General features: G+C 41.0%; 1 protein-coding gene across 6 annotated transcripts in view; it reads right to left on the bottom strand.

Annotated features, from left to right (window-relative positions):
• INO80D (INO80 complex subunit D) overlaps positions 1 to 7,152 on the bottom strand; it is a 44,995-nt gene extending 37,843 nt beyond the window's left edge. Inside the window, exons 1-3 of one of the 6 annotated variants that reach the window (XM_068138357.1) lie at positions 6,884 to 7,152; positions 5,431 to 5,497; positions 4,268 to 4,364 (exon numbers count right to left, since the gene is read on the bottom strand). The gene's annotated coding sequence lies outside the window, so the exon portion shown is untranslated. Of the gene's footprint in view, positions 1 to 4,267; positions 4,365 to 5,344; positions 5,498 to 5,945; positions 6,316 to 6,883 lie in introns of those variants that run through there. The other 5 variants (XM_068138358.1, XM_068138361.1, XM_068138360.1 and 2 more) reach the window with 5 other exon arrangements.
• Between the last annotated feature and the right edge of the window lie 9,447 nt (positions 7,153 to 16,599).

The following is a 16,599-nucleotide window of genomic DNA, read 5'->3' as shown; positions in this document are numbered from 1 at the left end:
TACACTCTATTTCTTTCTGGTTTATTTACAAACTTCTTTTAAGCTACTACTATGATGTTTTGCAGAATTTTTTACAAATCAATGACCTCTTTTGCACAACCCCTGAAGGTTATCAAACAAACAGAAAAAGAGGTCCTCAGAACAGTTCCAAAGTAAACAGTGAGAAATGAAAACCCAGTGTGTCTCTATTAAGTTTCTGCAAAGAAACTGCTCCACAGTTTCCAGGCCCTATAATCCTGGATTTATTCTTGTGCCCCCAGACTTTTGTTTGTTTGTTTGATTGCTGTGTTTTGATTTAACTATTAATAAAGTCTTATTTTTGCATTTAAATTGACTATGTCAAAGCTGGCAAAGTATTTTACTTCTCACTTGTCTGAAAGAAACAGGGCACAAGTACAATGCTATATGAAACATTTAAGCAAAAATACTAACAAAAATCCTCAGGGAAATTAAATCCTCGGGGAAACCACATGAATTTTTGAGTCTATATATACACACTAAGAGAAGCTAATGCAAATACAACAATATTAAAAATTCTCATAGGAATAAATAGTACAACTACAATAGAATGAAAAAAAAACCCAAAACCGAAGTTAATATATATTTTTATATATAACAGCCAACGTTACATAAAATAAACACTACAGTAACTCTCTCAAACTAGCAATTACATCTTTATTGGCAGATTCCTACACAGACTCCCCAAGTTCAGTGGCACTATGTGGATATACTGCCAAGATCAGACACTGAAGTTATACTCAAACTAAAAATAGCGTTTTTCTTTTCACAATCATAGCATACCAGACAGATAGATGGATAGACAGATAGAATAACAAAGACTTTTCAATCTATTGATTCTGACTTAATCTGATGGAGTATACTATTTTAAAAAGCAGCACATGCACAGAATAGGCACGTCACTTAACTGAAAAGAACTGAAACTACACTTAGCTAAATAGTGGGTGGGGGAGAAATTATTTTTGTCCCAGAGGATTCAGTAAGAGATGACGGAAACATGGACTTCCCCTGGAAAAACAAAATGCTTAAGCAGCTGTACTTCACTGCAAAAATATCAGGGTACAAAACTTTCTGGAAGCTGTTTTGGGTTTTGTATTGATACCTTACATTGAAGCTATAGAATAGTTCAACAAAAACATAATTCATCCCTGCATAAGCTCAAACCATCATTAGCGTCCAACCATAAATGAGAAATCAGAGACTGCTTCTTGAGGAACCTAGATTTGCCTTAAAAACCGCTTCTAAATAAAAGATTTTGAGCTACTCAGAAGTAACAGGGCAAAAAAAAAACAGAAGATAACATAAAAATATGTGCCATTGTCACATGATGTAAGACAGGAGGGGTGTTTAAAAAAATCATGGTAAGGGATAAAGTGAATATAGAATGGGTGTATACTGTATCGCAGTGTTAGAACTAGGGGTAGTTAATGAAGCTAGTAAGAGATCAACTCAAAATATATTAAAGAAGAATTTCCTTTGCTACTGCTCAAACAGTGAACTGCTGGAACTTGATGTTATGGGGGGCTATGGAAGCAGGCAGTATCATCAGATTCAAAAAGGTAACAGAAAAAGTCATAAACGGTGGGGACATGAGGTACCTGCCAGCATACCTAAGTTATGGATGGTGGAGGAGTAAGAGAAGAAAACACTAAAAGGCTTTCATGCTGCTGTAGATAGCAGCACTTTACTGCTCAAAACAGAACACTAGGTTGGACTGACCCCTGGTCTGACCCAGAAGAGTATTTCTTATGTTCTTAAATGAATGTGTTATCATGTTGCAAATGTTAATGGTAACATCATTATTCCCGAGCAGTTAACTGGTGAAAGCCCTGTCTGGATATGTAAAGAGGAACAAACTTAGCATCCCAATAAGGGATAGCATGGACTGGCAGGAGGCAGAGTAAAGTGACACCATCACTTTGAGCTGAGCTATTTGTCCTGCTGAGTGCTGCCAATAGTGGTCCATAAGACATCAGAAAGTGCTTTACAAAGTGCCAGTAAAAAGGAAAAAGAAAAGACTTAAATACACACAGGTACACACCTGCACAACCATCAGTGCCCGCTGTAAGAAAGAAGCCAGCTCCCATCTCCTTTTAGTACAAGCAACCAGATGTGAACAGTTCCCTCAAAGCACCCATCAGCTCTGCAACAGCGAAGCTGTAGCTGTTCACTCCACATACCCTCTCCCAAACCAGTTAAACTGTTCTGCAGAGAGGCTGGGAAGCAATGTAGCAGCAAACTTTAGGGGGCAAGCTCCATAAGACCATACTGAATATCCACGTAACGTCACGCAGAAGTCTGGTACCTGACATCATCTGTAGTCTACAGAGAAGTTAATGGCCTAGTCACTAAAAGAAAGCCCAAACCATTACAGTCTCAAAAATCAATTGGTAATTTTGAGAAAACACTGTGCTGAAAATATTAGAATATTTTAAATCATGCGAGTTGGATACATTCTTAACTGTATGCCATAACTTGACATGCAATATATGTAAGACCCTTTTAGGCAATGGAATCCCCAAATGCAACATAAATTGCAAGGCAATTTCACATCAGTGGTTAAAAGATGTATAATTAAGAGGACTGAGCTCAGAGCTTCACACATTGAATCCAAACAAAATCCATGATTAAAGAGGTCTTTATTGTTTTGCATGTGGTAATACTAGGGCAGATCTCATGTTAAATTTTTGTTCATGACATCTCACAGACAAGGTACAATCAGCATACGTATGCTTTCAAAACCATCAGCCTGGGGTCAGAAGTAGAACACAGATCTCCAAAAACCTCAGCTTTCCCACAAATAGTAGTTTTGCTGATTCCTCAGCTTTACCAAGAAAGAACAATTCCCTGCATTTTCACTGTCTGACCCTTTTGCTGAGACTGACAGCAAATACATATATCCTAAAATGTTTGGGCAACATGGGATTTCACACACTCGAAAGATGTAGAGAGACCAGAAAAGTCACTACAAAAGGACATGCTTTTAAAGCTATCTCCCAGTAAAACCTTTCATTCACTACTACTAAAAACAATAGTATTAGAGGAAAACAAAACCATGCTTTTCTTCAATTTCATACTAAGAAACTTTAGACAACTATTACCTCTCTGTGAAGTGCTCTGTTCTATCAAGAGAAGCTGCACCACATCTAATTGTGGTTGACTTGAACACCACAAAGCTGTGACTTCTGCCCCTGTTCTGTGATCTAACCATAACTTTGGCTTAATTCTGGTCACTTAACAACTCAATTCTCCACTACATTCATCTACCAAATCAAGACTGCTGCAATTCTGGAAATAAGAGTCTTTTGTTAGTAAAAGAATCCAAACCAAGACAGAAAACAGGAGGAAGCAACCAGAATCAACTACTACAGTTCCTGTAGGGAAGTTTTATTAGAGTACAATTCCCTACTCAAAAGGGCCTCTGAAGAGCCCTGCAAGTCAAGGAACTGCACACACATGCAAGTATACTGACAGATCAAGGCACTTATCATATTAAGATCTTATTAAGACATTTTTGGTTACCACCTGGAATCACACTTTCATATGTTCCATATATTTTTCATATGTCAAAATCTACCCAGGAAGATAGAAGCAGCAAAGTTGTCCTCAATCTGCCTTTTTAGGCAGGTAGTTCATATTGCCTAAGCATGTTCGATACATTAACAGAAAAGCAGCAATGTTTTGGCCAATACTGGTAATATAGGTTATGCTTCAGAATATAATGCAATAAATATAGAATTTAATGTAAGTATTATTCCAAATAATAATAATGGCTAGAGAAATTAAAGAATTATGACAAGTTTCAGTCAACAGAGGAAAAAAACATTAACTAAGAGGAGAGAAAATAACACTTTTTGTTTCAAAACTGAATGGGTTCTTCTTTTTGTTTTCCTACACAAAATTAACTTAAGCAGGGATCTTAATTTCAGCTGAGCCAGTCATCTGACAAACAGCACCTTAAAGAACATATGACAAGGACGGCCCAAGCCTAAAAAACAACAAACAATTTAAGATTCTACAAATTTTAGACATTTCAAAGGATTTCTAAAGAGAAAAGATGTTAGGTAGGAAGATTCATAACTGTCACTAAGAGCACATTCCTACAGACTTCAATACAAGAATTACCGACAACTAACTACTCCTGACCTAAAGGTCAAGACAGGCTCTGTATCTTTGAAGGTCTTTTGAACAAGGATTTCTCTATTTGAACAGAAGGTCCCAGGCCCTAATCCTGCAATAGCATACTCACAGGTAGATTCTCATGCCTGCACAGAAGCGCACTTTTTCAAGGTGATTACAAACAGACTCAAGTTTTGCCAAGCCAAGTGGGGGTGTAGAAAGGTGGCCTACAGATAGAGCAAAATGGAACATTTAGGCCACTGCAACATCACAGAAATGCACTTTATAACATCTCAAAATATCAAAACCACAAATTTGGAGACAGCAGAGACAAAACAGCACAGTGTAGCTTGCATCTGCACTTGATGTATTTTTTGAACCAAGAACGGCTGCAAGTCCAAGTCTTTTATTTATTCAAACAGATAACCTACACTTGCATATGAGGTTAAACAAAATAATATAGCCGTATTTTTAGTCCCAGTACTGAAAAAAAAAGTCTATTTTCACACAAGAATGTAATTCTTGCTTCAGTAGGAATACTCAACAAATAAAATAAAGCTCACAGAGCCTTTTAGCAGTTACAGGCCACTGAAGTTTTATCATGGTATTATAAATTTGTACCTTCTGAGGACTTACCATAGTGCAAGAACACAGTACATGCAACTCTGTAGGACTAGGCCCTACATATAAATTCATTCATTCATTCATCATAAAAATACTGAAACATTAAAGCAACTTTCATTGATTCCAGGTTGCTTCCTGTAGATAATTTAGCTTTGCAATTAATAAAATTTGTCTGATGTACATACGTATTACGAACAAATTACACAAAATACTGAGGATGGCTACAAAAATGTCACCATGTTGTAAGTGGTGGTTCACACAGAACGTGAGTGCTCCGGTTCAGCAATCAGCAGCAGGGTGAGAATGGCCTTAGTGTGAAATATTGCCCGTACAGAAACACTGCCCATAGGAGAAGGCACTCAACTCCAGGGGAAGATGTGTTGCCCTAAATTTGCCAGTTTTCTTTTTAAGTCTACCAATCCTTAAAAATTGAGAACAGTCTTAAAATAAACCTTCAGCGTATGCTGTTAAGTAACAAAGTTAGAACTATAGATCTAACTATAGATCTACGTATTTTCATCAGACTGCGTAACAGGCTTTAAGCTAAGTGCTACTTTAATTTCCAAAATTCATTTGAGGTTACCTGTACAAAAATTATCAGCATTTTGACCTAAGGAACATTTGACCAAAACTAGACACCTCTCACATTGGAAGCGAGAGCTGTTTCACCTGTGCAGGGTGAAGCGTGCTGGCTTTTCCAGTGGACTCACTTCACAACTATCAGATGGTCTTTTTCCTGAAAAAAACGATCCTTTCATTTTCGGTCCTGGGGGGCAGAGGCACCTCACACAAACCCCTTGCCCCAGCGGGGCTCTGGCCCATGAGGTCCCCCAGTAGGGACATGACATGGGGTCAGAGCCCAAGTCCAAACACGGCCCTTGCTCCCTTGCTGTGTAAGGCCCCCAGAGGTGGTCCCCTGGCTGCGGGACGAGTGAGCTGATGCCACTTCCCACTGATGCCAACTGGTGTGGGGCAGCAAGGACACCTATGGGATCCCGGCCCGGGCCCCGGAGGGACCGAGGTGGCTACCAGACCCAGAATGTAATGGGGCACTAAGGCGACGCCGAGTCTGCCCCCGACTCACAGCCTCGGGGACCGGACCGAGACGCCTATGTGCCAATGTGTGATGGGGGGCAGGGGTGACTTCAATGGCTTCCCCACATCCCCAAAACCGCCCGCCATACCCTCCCAAAAAGTTGTGAGGCGAATCAGCTTGCCGCCGGGCCGGTCGAGGGGGACATTGGCGGAGGGGGAAGCGGAGAACGGGATGGGGTGGGCCGCGGCCGCGTACTGAGGCGCACTCGCCCACTGAGGCGCACTCGCCCGCCGGCCCCGTCCCCACTCCTGCGGGCACAAAGTGGGCGACTGTGGTGAGATGGGGAAGCACCCTAAAATCGTCGCGAAACTTTCCAGGCCGCGGCCGGCGCGGCACCGCACGCCCCGCGGGACCGGCACCGCCTCCGCCGCGGCGGCCCAAGACCGGGCAGGGGGAGGGGGCGCAGCGCGCACCCCCCCCCACCCCCCTCCGCCCCCTCACCCCCAGCCCCCCTGGGCACCTCCACCGCCGCTCATTAAAAGTCATTTTGGCAAATTAATGCCGCCCCCATCCCCCACCCCGTCCCGCGGCCCCCCCTCGCCCCACAGCCTGGCGCGGGGGGGGTGGGGGTGGGGGGAGCAGCCCCGGCCGAGGCGCCCCTGCCGCCTCCCCCCCAACCCCAGCCGCCAAGCTCTGGCGGCGGCGGGGCTCGGCCCGCTTTGGGCCCGGGGCCCGGCGCGGGGGGCCCGGCGGGGCGGGGAGAGGAGCTGCCGGGCCGCGCCGCGGCCTAGCGCCCCCCCCGCCCCCGTTCTCCCCTGCCGCCCTTCACCTCCCGGGCAAAGGCGCCGAGGTGCCGCACCCTGACCCTCCCGCTGGGCCCCGGCGATCGTCTCACCCCCCCTTTGGCGCTTCTCTCGGCGCCCGGAAGCCTCAAAACCTCCCCCGGACCCCCTCACCCCCTGCTGCGGCCTACACGGCCCCGGCCGATCCCCGGCCTCGCGTAGCCCGCCTCCCCGCCCGCCCTGCACCCTTCGCACCGCCTGCCGCGCTATGCGAGCCCGGGGATGCAGGCCGGGCCTGGCTTACCTTTCCAGCTGCTTTTTTTTTCCTCCTCTCTCTCCTCTCCCCCCTTTCCCTCTGTTGGGCTGACAGATCAGAGTTTCCTCCCCAGCAGAGGGACTGGGAATGGACTCGGGCGCTGTGCTGTGGAGCTGCTGCCCCCGTGGCTCTGAGAAGATCCTGCTTTTTGTGGGGAGGAAGCTTTGGGGGCTCTTTATTATTTTAAAACTACAAAGTGCTCAGAGGGTAGGTGATTATTAAGGGGAATCCCTGAATATATTCTCCAGCAAAGAAGGCAGGGCTGCTGGGGCTGCTCGAGAAGAGAGCCAGCAGCTTCCTATAGCACCACTACAGGCACTGAGAGGACATAACATCAGAGAGCGGATCCTCTGCCCTCCAAAACAACAACTTTCCTACCATCTTGGAGGTAGTAAAGAGGGATAGAGGGAGGGGGAAAAAAGTACAGAAGGTTTTTATAAAGTGTGAATTTGGGGGAGGCAGCCAAATGGCCAAAAGCATTTTTTAAATAATTTATTTGACTTCTTATTTTAAATAAACTACAGAGGCATGTGGCTGAAGAAATAATTTTATTTATAACCTGTAAAGATCAGCTTTCTGGGAAAAAAAAAAGGTATGGTAAAAATATTTTTTAGTAGCTTTGGGAATTCTTTAAAATAAAATCTGTATTTTTTTCCTGTCGCTTATAAAGTTGCTAACTTTCTTGTTGTGTGATAGCTCTGAAAAATAATCTACTATTCTGAAAGTTAATATAACTTTTTTGGTACTCCTACTCTCAGTAGACTAGCTGAGATTGATGTGGGTTAGCTTGGTGTAACAGTAGCGTTATGTCTTTCTCGTTACCAAGGCGTTGTAAATAAAGCAATGTACAGGTAGGAGAAAAAAAAACCCACCAACCTGTATTTTAATTTTTTTTTTTTCCTCTGGCGTAGGCCATGTAGAGACGCTATGGGGGATTTAATGTGAGGGGAATCTGTGATAAATAATCTGAGAAATTCTGCTAATATGTCCTAAATGTAGCATTGTCTGCCCTTCAAAATGGGATGTGATGAAATAACTCATAGCAAAAAATTTGAGGCAGTAGTTGAGTTGTTGTTTTACTGTTTTCAAAGCACTTTGCAGTCTTCTAAAATCTGTGTTGGTTCTTTTTACGTTACTGTTTTGATTTGGGGGGTTTATTCCCGATATTTATGAATATGCTGTTGTTCCTGACTTCTTTACAAAGATGAGAATTTACACTACAATATCTTGTAATACAAAATAGTAGTTGTTTTTCCTTATGGAGCTGTTTCTACGAGATTGTAAAAAATATATGAAATGCTGTCAAAACAATGTGGGATGCTATGGTGTATCTATAGGTGAAGACACTGATTACTGTATTCAGTAGACCCATGATAATGTTTCTGGCAATACAGATTATGCACAGCCCTGTTCAGAGATGAACTACGAAGATGCCTTTTCATTTGTCCTGAAGGAAGAGGAATAATTAAGAAATTAACGAGCTATACATAAAAAATTTATTTAAGTTTTTTCCATTGTAAAAATTATTCAGGTAGTATAGACTAATTGAACTGCAGTCAGAATGAAAGTATTGAATCACTTAGTATGTTATCAACCTCTCCCCTCCCTCTGTCTAACCTGAATTGTGTTTTATCTGTTAATGTAATCTCAAAAAAAACCAAAATAATTAGATACATTCCCTTTTCAAGACATACCAGTTTGCCTAGCTAGTATAGTGAGCCTAATTTGTGTATCTATAGTGGTGTTTTCATTTAGATAAAGTGGTTTTAATTAAAGTACAATTGTAAGTCATCTAGTCATTGTGTCAAAGTGTGTATTTTTCGTTCGGCAAGATTATTTTTTTTTTTAATCACAGTCTGCCTAGCACATGTTAATAATCCAGAGTGTTGTGTTCTATGGAGTCATGGAATGGGAAGTGTTTTTTCCATATCAGGTTATTAATCCATTAAATGCATTATTCTGCTGACATTACAAATGCAAAAACTCAAATATATTGCTCCTATGTTGTATTTTTTTTGTTTTGTATAGAACTAATTTGATAATTAGGGTACTTAATAATCTTACCATGCTTGGGACATGAACTGTAATGATTCTTTTTGTAAGATACTCAAGCAAAAAGTACTTTTATATTCTATATCTGAAATTCCTTACAGGAATTACAAGGATTACTATGTTGATCATGTATGGGAAATTCAACAAAAGTAAAATACTAGTTCATACTGCATTTATTTTAAATAAATAAAGGACTACATTCTCAGACCCCAGTTTTGCAAGTGGCTGCAGGCCTGATTAATAATTCAGAAGTGTTTGAAGAATCATTCAATACTTACTTGTGTAAAACTTTTACCATATCAGTAGAGTTTTGCTAGAGTGGTGAATTCAAGTTTCTGCGCTGTGATGTCTTGTATCTAGCACAATGATTATGAACAAGTTAATTGCTGTTTTTAATGGTAATTCAGTAATGTACTGTAATCCAAGTTCTCTTTATTGCCCTACTAAGAAATATTTAGTGTTTCAGAAGAGAGGCGTACCATGAACAGTGGTTCATGGTTCTATGCTGAGGCTTACTGTGATACTCTTGAGCATGTCCATACAGAATGCTGAATGGTGTCTGTGTGGGTTTTTTTTAATCGGATGCAGATGATAAAACATGTTAGAGAAATGGCCATGGAAACACTTGAGAACCTGAACACAGAAACCATCTTAAACCCTTCATTTGGCTTATGTGCTCAACTTACAGATACCAACTTTAATCAGATTACTTGCCTAAATTTAAACATACATCATAGTAGCATTACACGTTTTGGTGACATCCTGAGATCTCTTTGATCTGTGTTAATTGCAAAGCCAGAAACTTTGGAGAAAAGAAAGGAGAAACATTTTTAATCTAGTTTGGAATAGGAAAACTGAAATAGGATATTTTTGAGTGTCTTCAAAAGAAAATTCTTTTAAGGAGGACAAAGAGGAAAAAAATTCACTAGATCTTAGTTACACGGCCTATTGTATAATTATATCATCTTTACAATGTGGATGGAATAATTATTTAAACTTCATTTACTTGAGAGGATTAAAACCATTTGCTTTTCAGTGACTTAGGAAAATTTGCAAATACTAAGTGTTTTGCTGACGACAAAATGTTATACAGTAACACCCTAAAGAAGCAAAGTCTGCAAGGTTTAGTAATGCAGAAGTAAAAGAAGATTAAAAAAAATACATCATTATGGACAAGAGTCATTGAAGCCTTCCAATACCTGAAGCTGGCTGGAGAGGCACTTCCCTAAGTGTGTCTAGCAATAAGGGGGATGATTTTATTCAGAAGAGTAGGTTTAGATTGGATCTTGGAAGAAGTTCTTCAGTACCAGGGTGGTGGGACTCTGGAATAGGTTGTCTGGGGAGGTTGTGGCTACCTCTTCCCTGGGAGTGTTCAAGGCCAGGTTGGATGAGGCGTTGAGCATCCAAGCCTAGTGGAAAGGCATCCCTGCCCATGGCGGGGGAGGTTGGAGTAGATGATCTCTAAGGCCCCTTCTAACCTAAGCCATTCTATGACAGAGTAGAGCTGTGCTGTGAAATTGTTGGAGAACAAACTGGACTCTCAGACTCCTGTACAAGGATAGTGTGTAAACTCAAAGCAAGAAACATTCCCAGTACAACATGAAGAACTGACTTAGGGAAATTTCATTTCTTCAGAAATGAACAGAACAGAAAGATCTGCCTGCCTTGACTTTAACATGGCCATATCCCTAAACCAACCACTTCAGCCACTTAGACATATTGTTAAGTTTGAGAACAGAGTGGTCAGGGAACATCAGTGTTCCCTAAATGAACCTTGACTCTCTTCCAAGGTCATATGCACCCCAAGGGCAGATGTCAAAAAAGTCTGGAGCATAGCTTAGACTGTACATCTGATGAAGAGTCTGGGGTTTTCAGCTGATAGTGTGTCTGTATTAGTCTTTGAATGATGCATACATTTTGAGGAAACAGTTCCAATGTCTTGAAATGCTTGTGGAAGAGATTAGCAATTTATTTTACATGCGGGTGAATATTGTGAAGGGAACAACTCTTAAGACTCCTTAGAGACTTTCATACATACAGTTGCACTTGTATAGAAGACCATCTTAGTATCCTGGGGGGCATTAGGAAGAGTGTGTCTAGCAGATCAAGGGAGGTTCTCTTTCCCCCTTTACTCTGCCCTCGTGAGGCCCCACCTAGAACATTACATCCCGTTCTGGGCTCCCCCATTCAAGATGGACAGAAATCTACTTGAGAGAGTCCAAATGAGGGCTACAAAGATGATTAAGGGCCTGGAGCACTGCCTCAGGAGAGGCTGAGAAACCTGGGGCGTTTTAGTCTGCAGAGAAGACTGAGAGAGGATCTATTATAAATATCTGAGGGCCAGGTGTCAGGAGGGACAGCCTCTTGTCACTTGCACCCTGTGACAGGACAAGGGCAATGGATGTAAACTACAGCACAGGAAGCTCCACCTTAACATGAGGAAGATCTTTACTGTAAGGGTCATGGAGCACTAGAACAGGCTGCCCAGGGAGGTTGTAGAGTCTCCTTGTCTGGAGACTTTCAAGACATGTCTGGATGCATTCCTGTGTGACGTGTGCTAGATTCTATGGTCCTGCTCTGGCAGGAGGGTTGGACTTCAGGATCTCCAGAGGTCCCTTCCAACCTCTAACATCCTGTGACCTTGTCTTTAGGTGTTTAAACACTGAAAAAGAGTGACACATTAAACCAGAAAGTATGTTCAGATACATTCTTCTAACAGTCTTGAGTTTTACGTGGTATTGGTTTATTAACTGTGGTAAGCTCTGGGGTCTGGCTAGCCATTAAAGCATATCAGTCTGATTGTAAAATGCTGGTTTTTCAACTTTTCTTTAAAATTCAAATTTTATTGTAGTGATTGGCATACCTGAATTTGTTGCCCTGTCTGCTGCAGTAATAAGTATTTGATAACCAGCATGCTTTTTGTCACTTTTCCAAACATGAGCCCTTATACTAAAAACATTGCCTGTGGTGTGAGGATTTTTCTCTAGGAAATGCACCCAAGTTATGGCACAAATTCAGCTTCTTAATACAGCTGCTAAACTCCTTCAAACCCATGTTTTAGTGCACTCCCACGTGGCAGTAGCACAGCTGAAAGTATAGGACAAACCACATGTAGAATAAAGTACAACAGAATAGAATAAACCAGGTTGGAAGAGACCTTCAAGATTACTGAATCCAACCTATCATCCAACCCACCTAATATACTAACCCATGCAACCAAGCACCCTATCAAGTCTCCTCCAGAACACCACCTAAAGTAACTTTGCTTTACTTCATTTTTAAAGTCATAAACCCTAGCAAAGCAACACAAAGTACAGATGACAGGCTCTGGCTTCCAAGGGGCTTCATTAAAGCTTACTGGAGCAACAGGAATTTTGCTGTGGGTTTCAGTAGGTATGGTTGCAGAAATACTTAGCCAGTTGGGAGCAGACATAGGTTAGCTGCATGATTAATGTGATAGTGATAGTGATCTGGACTGGAAATAGTAATTAACTAAGACTTAACTAATCTGTTCTTCATTATCAATGTGCTTTCACCTGTATTAAATAAATGATACCATCTTCCTAAAGCTCAGCAAAGGCAAAATAATAAGACTGTTAATTGTGGGATGGTTGCCCAGAGTACATCATGGGCATCTGTGAAGACTTCTTTAAACAGAAGACAAATAAATGAAACAAACTGTCCCAGCAGAATGCTCTAATGTGGTCCCATTTCATTGGGAAGCCCCCTGTTAATTCAAAGCATAGTGTTGTGGTTTTACTGTCTGCTTCTGTCTATTGAGATTTCATTAACTGTTATTGTAGTGGTTAAGAAGGTACACACTTGTATCACCAGTCCTTCCTGCTATTAGTTCAGTTATTTGTTTATATTCATGCTAGAGTGTCCTGGGCCAAATCAGTTATCTCCTAGTCTTCTGATAGTAGCCAGTATGAGATACTTCAAAGAAAGGTGTGGAATGTGCTGTGATGGAAAAATCAGAAATTAAGGGCATGCAGGACAGGATTCTTAAAAAAACAGCTGGAGCTGAACTAACATCAAAGCATAAGGCTTAATTAGTGTCTAAGGTTGTAAGATCCCAGTGGATTTTGAAAGTTACTTGTTATGTATGAAGCGTCTTGCTCTTGTGATGCAGGGGTCTCATCTCTGATCCATTTCAAACATAGACACTTGTGTACAGAAGGTCACAAGAAGAAGAAAATGTTTATAAAAAATACTAGTTAAGAATATTCTAAGTTAAATATTAGAGGCATCTCCTAACTCTGATGCTATCAGCTGTTATATCTTACTATGCAAAGAGGCATTTAAATCTCACTAGACTTCTCAGCATTATCCACTGTGAATAGATGTTTGCATACAGCAGGAGACAATACTTCTTGAATACCTGAAGGGGGCCTACAAAGAAGCTGGAGATGGACTTCTTCTAAGGGCATATGGTGATCTGACCAAGGGGCAATGTTTTTAAACTAGAGCAGGGTAGATTTAGATTGGACATTAGAAAAAAGGCCTTTACTATGAGAATGGTGAGACACTAGAATGCGTTCCCCAGAAGAGTTGTGGATGCCTCCTCCCTCAAAGTGCTTAAGACCAGGCCGGATGAGGCTTTGAGCAGCGTGGTCTAGCAGGAGGAAACTAGATGATCTTTAAGGTCCCTTCCAATTCAAGCCATTCTGTGATTTACTGTTTAGCGTAGCAGCCTTTGCTGATAACGGAGTCACTCAGTTTGCATCGCAAAGATTTCTATAGATCGCTTTGGCCTCTGTTGCGGTCAGCTGTGGGAAGCTGGGGATAGCCAGGTACTTGGGACACATTGCTGACATCATTCCATCAGCTAATACATGTTATTGTAAAGTGTCTTCTTGATAAAACCTTAAACAACAGAGTCATAGAGCACCATGACTTGTATAAGACCACACACAGAGTGAAGGACTCAGTGTTTCGTTCTGAACAAAGTTTTCCTTATGACTCTGTACACTTCAGTGTTTCATTTCCAAACATATTTGTGCCTATATGACATTTTATGAATAATTATTATCTGGTAATATCTATTAATAAATTTATACTAGCTAGTTGAATTTTTTTAAATTATGAAACTTACTGAGCAAAGCAACTTCTCAGGTAACTCTGGAAGAACTTACCCCCTAAGACAATTTCTTGTATATCCTGATAAACAGCTTACTTCAGTTGTCAGTGTACTGGAGGTTGCTCTCCATAATTCCCCATTTACCTTTCTGCTATTTTTTTTTCGATGATGGTATTAAGTCCTCTTCTGTGAATTTGCTTGTTAGCACTTTCTCTGTTCATGTCCTGTCAGTGCCTTGACAGTCAGTCTTTCAGTGCTTCATCTCTGAAAATTACTTCATCTAACTGCATATTTGAATAACAACAAATCATTATTAAAAGACTCTTATTTTTTGAGAGGATGTTTTGGCTTAGCCATTGCTCTATGTATTTTTTGAGATGCAGGTGCATGTGGGCAGAAATTAAGACTGATGTCTGGCTGCTACTTTGCTTTTTCTTTAGCTCTATGAATCTGAGCTGCTTTCTATTTTCTTCAACAGTAATAAACAGCACATCCCCACAGCTAAGCAGACAGCAGACAGTCTTGCAAGAATCTGTCAGCCTCAGAAGAAGCATTGATTCCAAATCTTTTACTTCCTGAGGAAATGCTACAAATGCTTCCTTTTCTGGTTTGAACTCTGCTTCAAAATACATACTTCAGGTTGACTTGAATTCCATTTGAGAACACATTGTTTTCTTTTTCTTGAAAAAGTTCACTGAGTTGCCCTTGATTTAAAGCAGTCTCCTGGAGCTGTAGCGATGTACCTATAGGTGGTGCTTCCAGGAAGGTGGAACAAGGTTGTTTTTTTTTGTTTTAAAAATCACAGCTTTAGATGTAGATGCTTAAATCTGCAAGCAGTATTCTGACAAAGCTTGTTTCTCTTTAATCTGACCAATAGTGGTAACCTGACCTAAGCTTAATTTGAAACAAGTACCTAGCAGAGGTTTACCTTAAATTAAGAAAAACTTTTCCTTCTCTGCTCCTCACAAACCTTCTCCTGGAGACAAGGCTACATAAAGGCAAGGTTTAATCTAAACCATGTTTAGGGTTAATTGCTTGCACACAATATATAGGTTTAGACTTTGCTGCTTTGAGAGAAGAAGTTACTTAATGACTAAGCCCATCCATCTCTCTCCCAGACACATACCTTTTCTTTGTCATGCTCTGTAGGAGGGAGCGTACAGGGGGAAGTGACACAAAGGTCACTGGACTGTAACTGGTAATGCAACCCTAGAGAAATTCTGCCAGTTGGCCACCAGGTGGACCTAGGGCTATATTGATGGAATTAATAAATCTCCCTAGGTTCTGGTCTTGGGTTTTAAGGTAAAGTACAATAAACCCCTAGTCCACCCCCCCAGAAGTGTCTGGATAAATGCACCCACCAACACTGGAGATTAGCTGCATCAGACACTATCATCTAGCTAATAAGCCCTTATTTTAACAGTCAAGAACAACACTTGAGTGTGTTCATCTCCCATCACCCTAGCTCTTCACTGGCACTTTATCATAATGTTTTGTTTTAATCTGAGGTTGCAGCTTCAGAACCACCAAGTAGTAGCATTGTTTGAACTAAGTTGCAAGAACAGCCTCGTTTGTGTAATTTTTGTTCAAATACTTTGCCCAGCCTACATCACCTTCCTTACTTTGCAGGTGCCTACTCTTTATTGCTTGCTGGGCAGAAATCTTCATGTGCACTGGCTGTCCTGTCACCAGAGCAAACAGAAGACAAGGGAAGGGGTGCAATGTAAGCTCATTCAGTAAGAATTCTAACTTAGATTTCTCTTTTTACTATCTAGTTTTCAAAAGTCAGATTTCTAGAAAACCTTATTGATACCAAGTTTGGTTGAGAAGTTTTATACCCTGTGACTACTGAGGTGGGAAAATAAGCAGGAAAGACAGTACCACATGTACTTCTTTTCCTTTTTGTCTTTCAAGATAATGGGTGGATGTTTATTTAAATAGAAATAAGGATTTCCTCTACACACTAACTGAAGGATTAAAGGAGTGTGCCAGAGCTCCCAGAACTGAATAATGCTGTGACATTTGGGGGGGAATCTCTAAAGCTTTTGAATATTTACAAATTTGAAGTGAAGAAGTGATAACTAAGTTCTTGCACAGCTGAAATTATTCCTGTGACTGGACAACATGGATTTTCAGGAAAAAAGTTTTCATTCTAGGAACCTGAGAACCAACTGTTGTACTGAATACAAGATACATAGTTATACCCTTTCCTCTTAAAATTGACCACCTGTGCTAAAAGTCAACTGCCTTGCTTTTGGCGTATGTTCTCACATACATTTTCTCTTGCTACTTCCCTACCATAAATCCCTCTTCCTCCAGAAGAAAGGACAGCATGGTTTTATGCTGTACTTGGTCACACATGTGGGTATCACACACCATGGGGTCTTGTGAACTGCCACATGAAAAATAAGACTATGGTATTTCTAGATGTCTTCTTACCAGCCATAGCGGTATCTCTGAATAAAATAAATAGTTGTCTTTATTTTATATCACCAAGAAAACTGACCCTGTAAGTGACTGGAAGATTGGTAAGTTGAGTCAATGTCCAATACTTAGACTTAGTCAGCTATTG

The sequence above is a fragment of the Melanerpes formicivorus genome, unplaced genomic scaffold, assembly GCF_026170545.1.
Source record: "Melanerpes formicivorus ecotype bairdi unplaced genomic scaffold, bMelFor1.0.p_v2 SCAF_5, whole genome shotgun sequence".
NCBI classification, from domain to species: Eukaryota; Metazoa; Chordata; class Aves; order Piciformes; family Picidae; genus Melanerpes; species Melanerpes formicivorus.
This window is presented reverse-complemented; position numbering and strand designations above follow the sequence as displayed.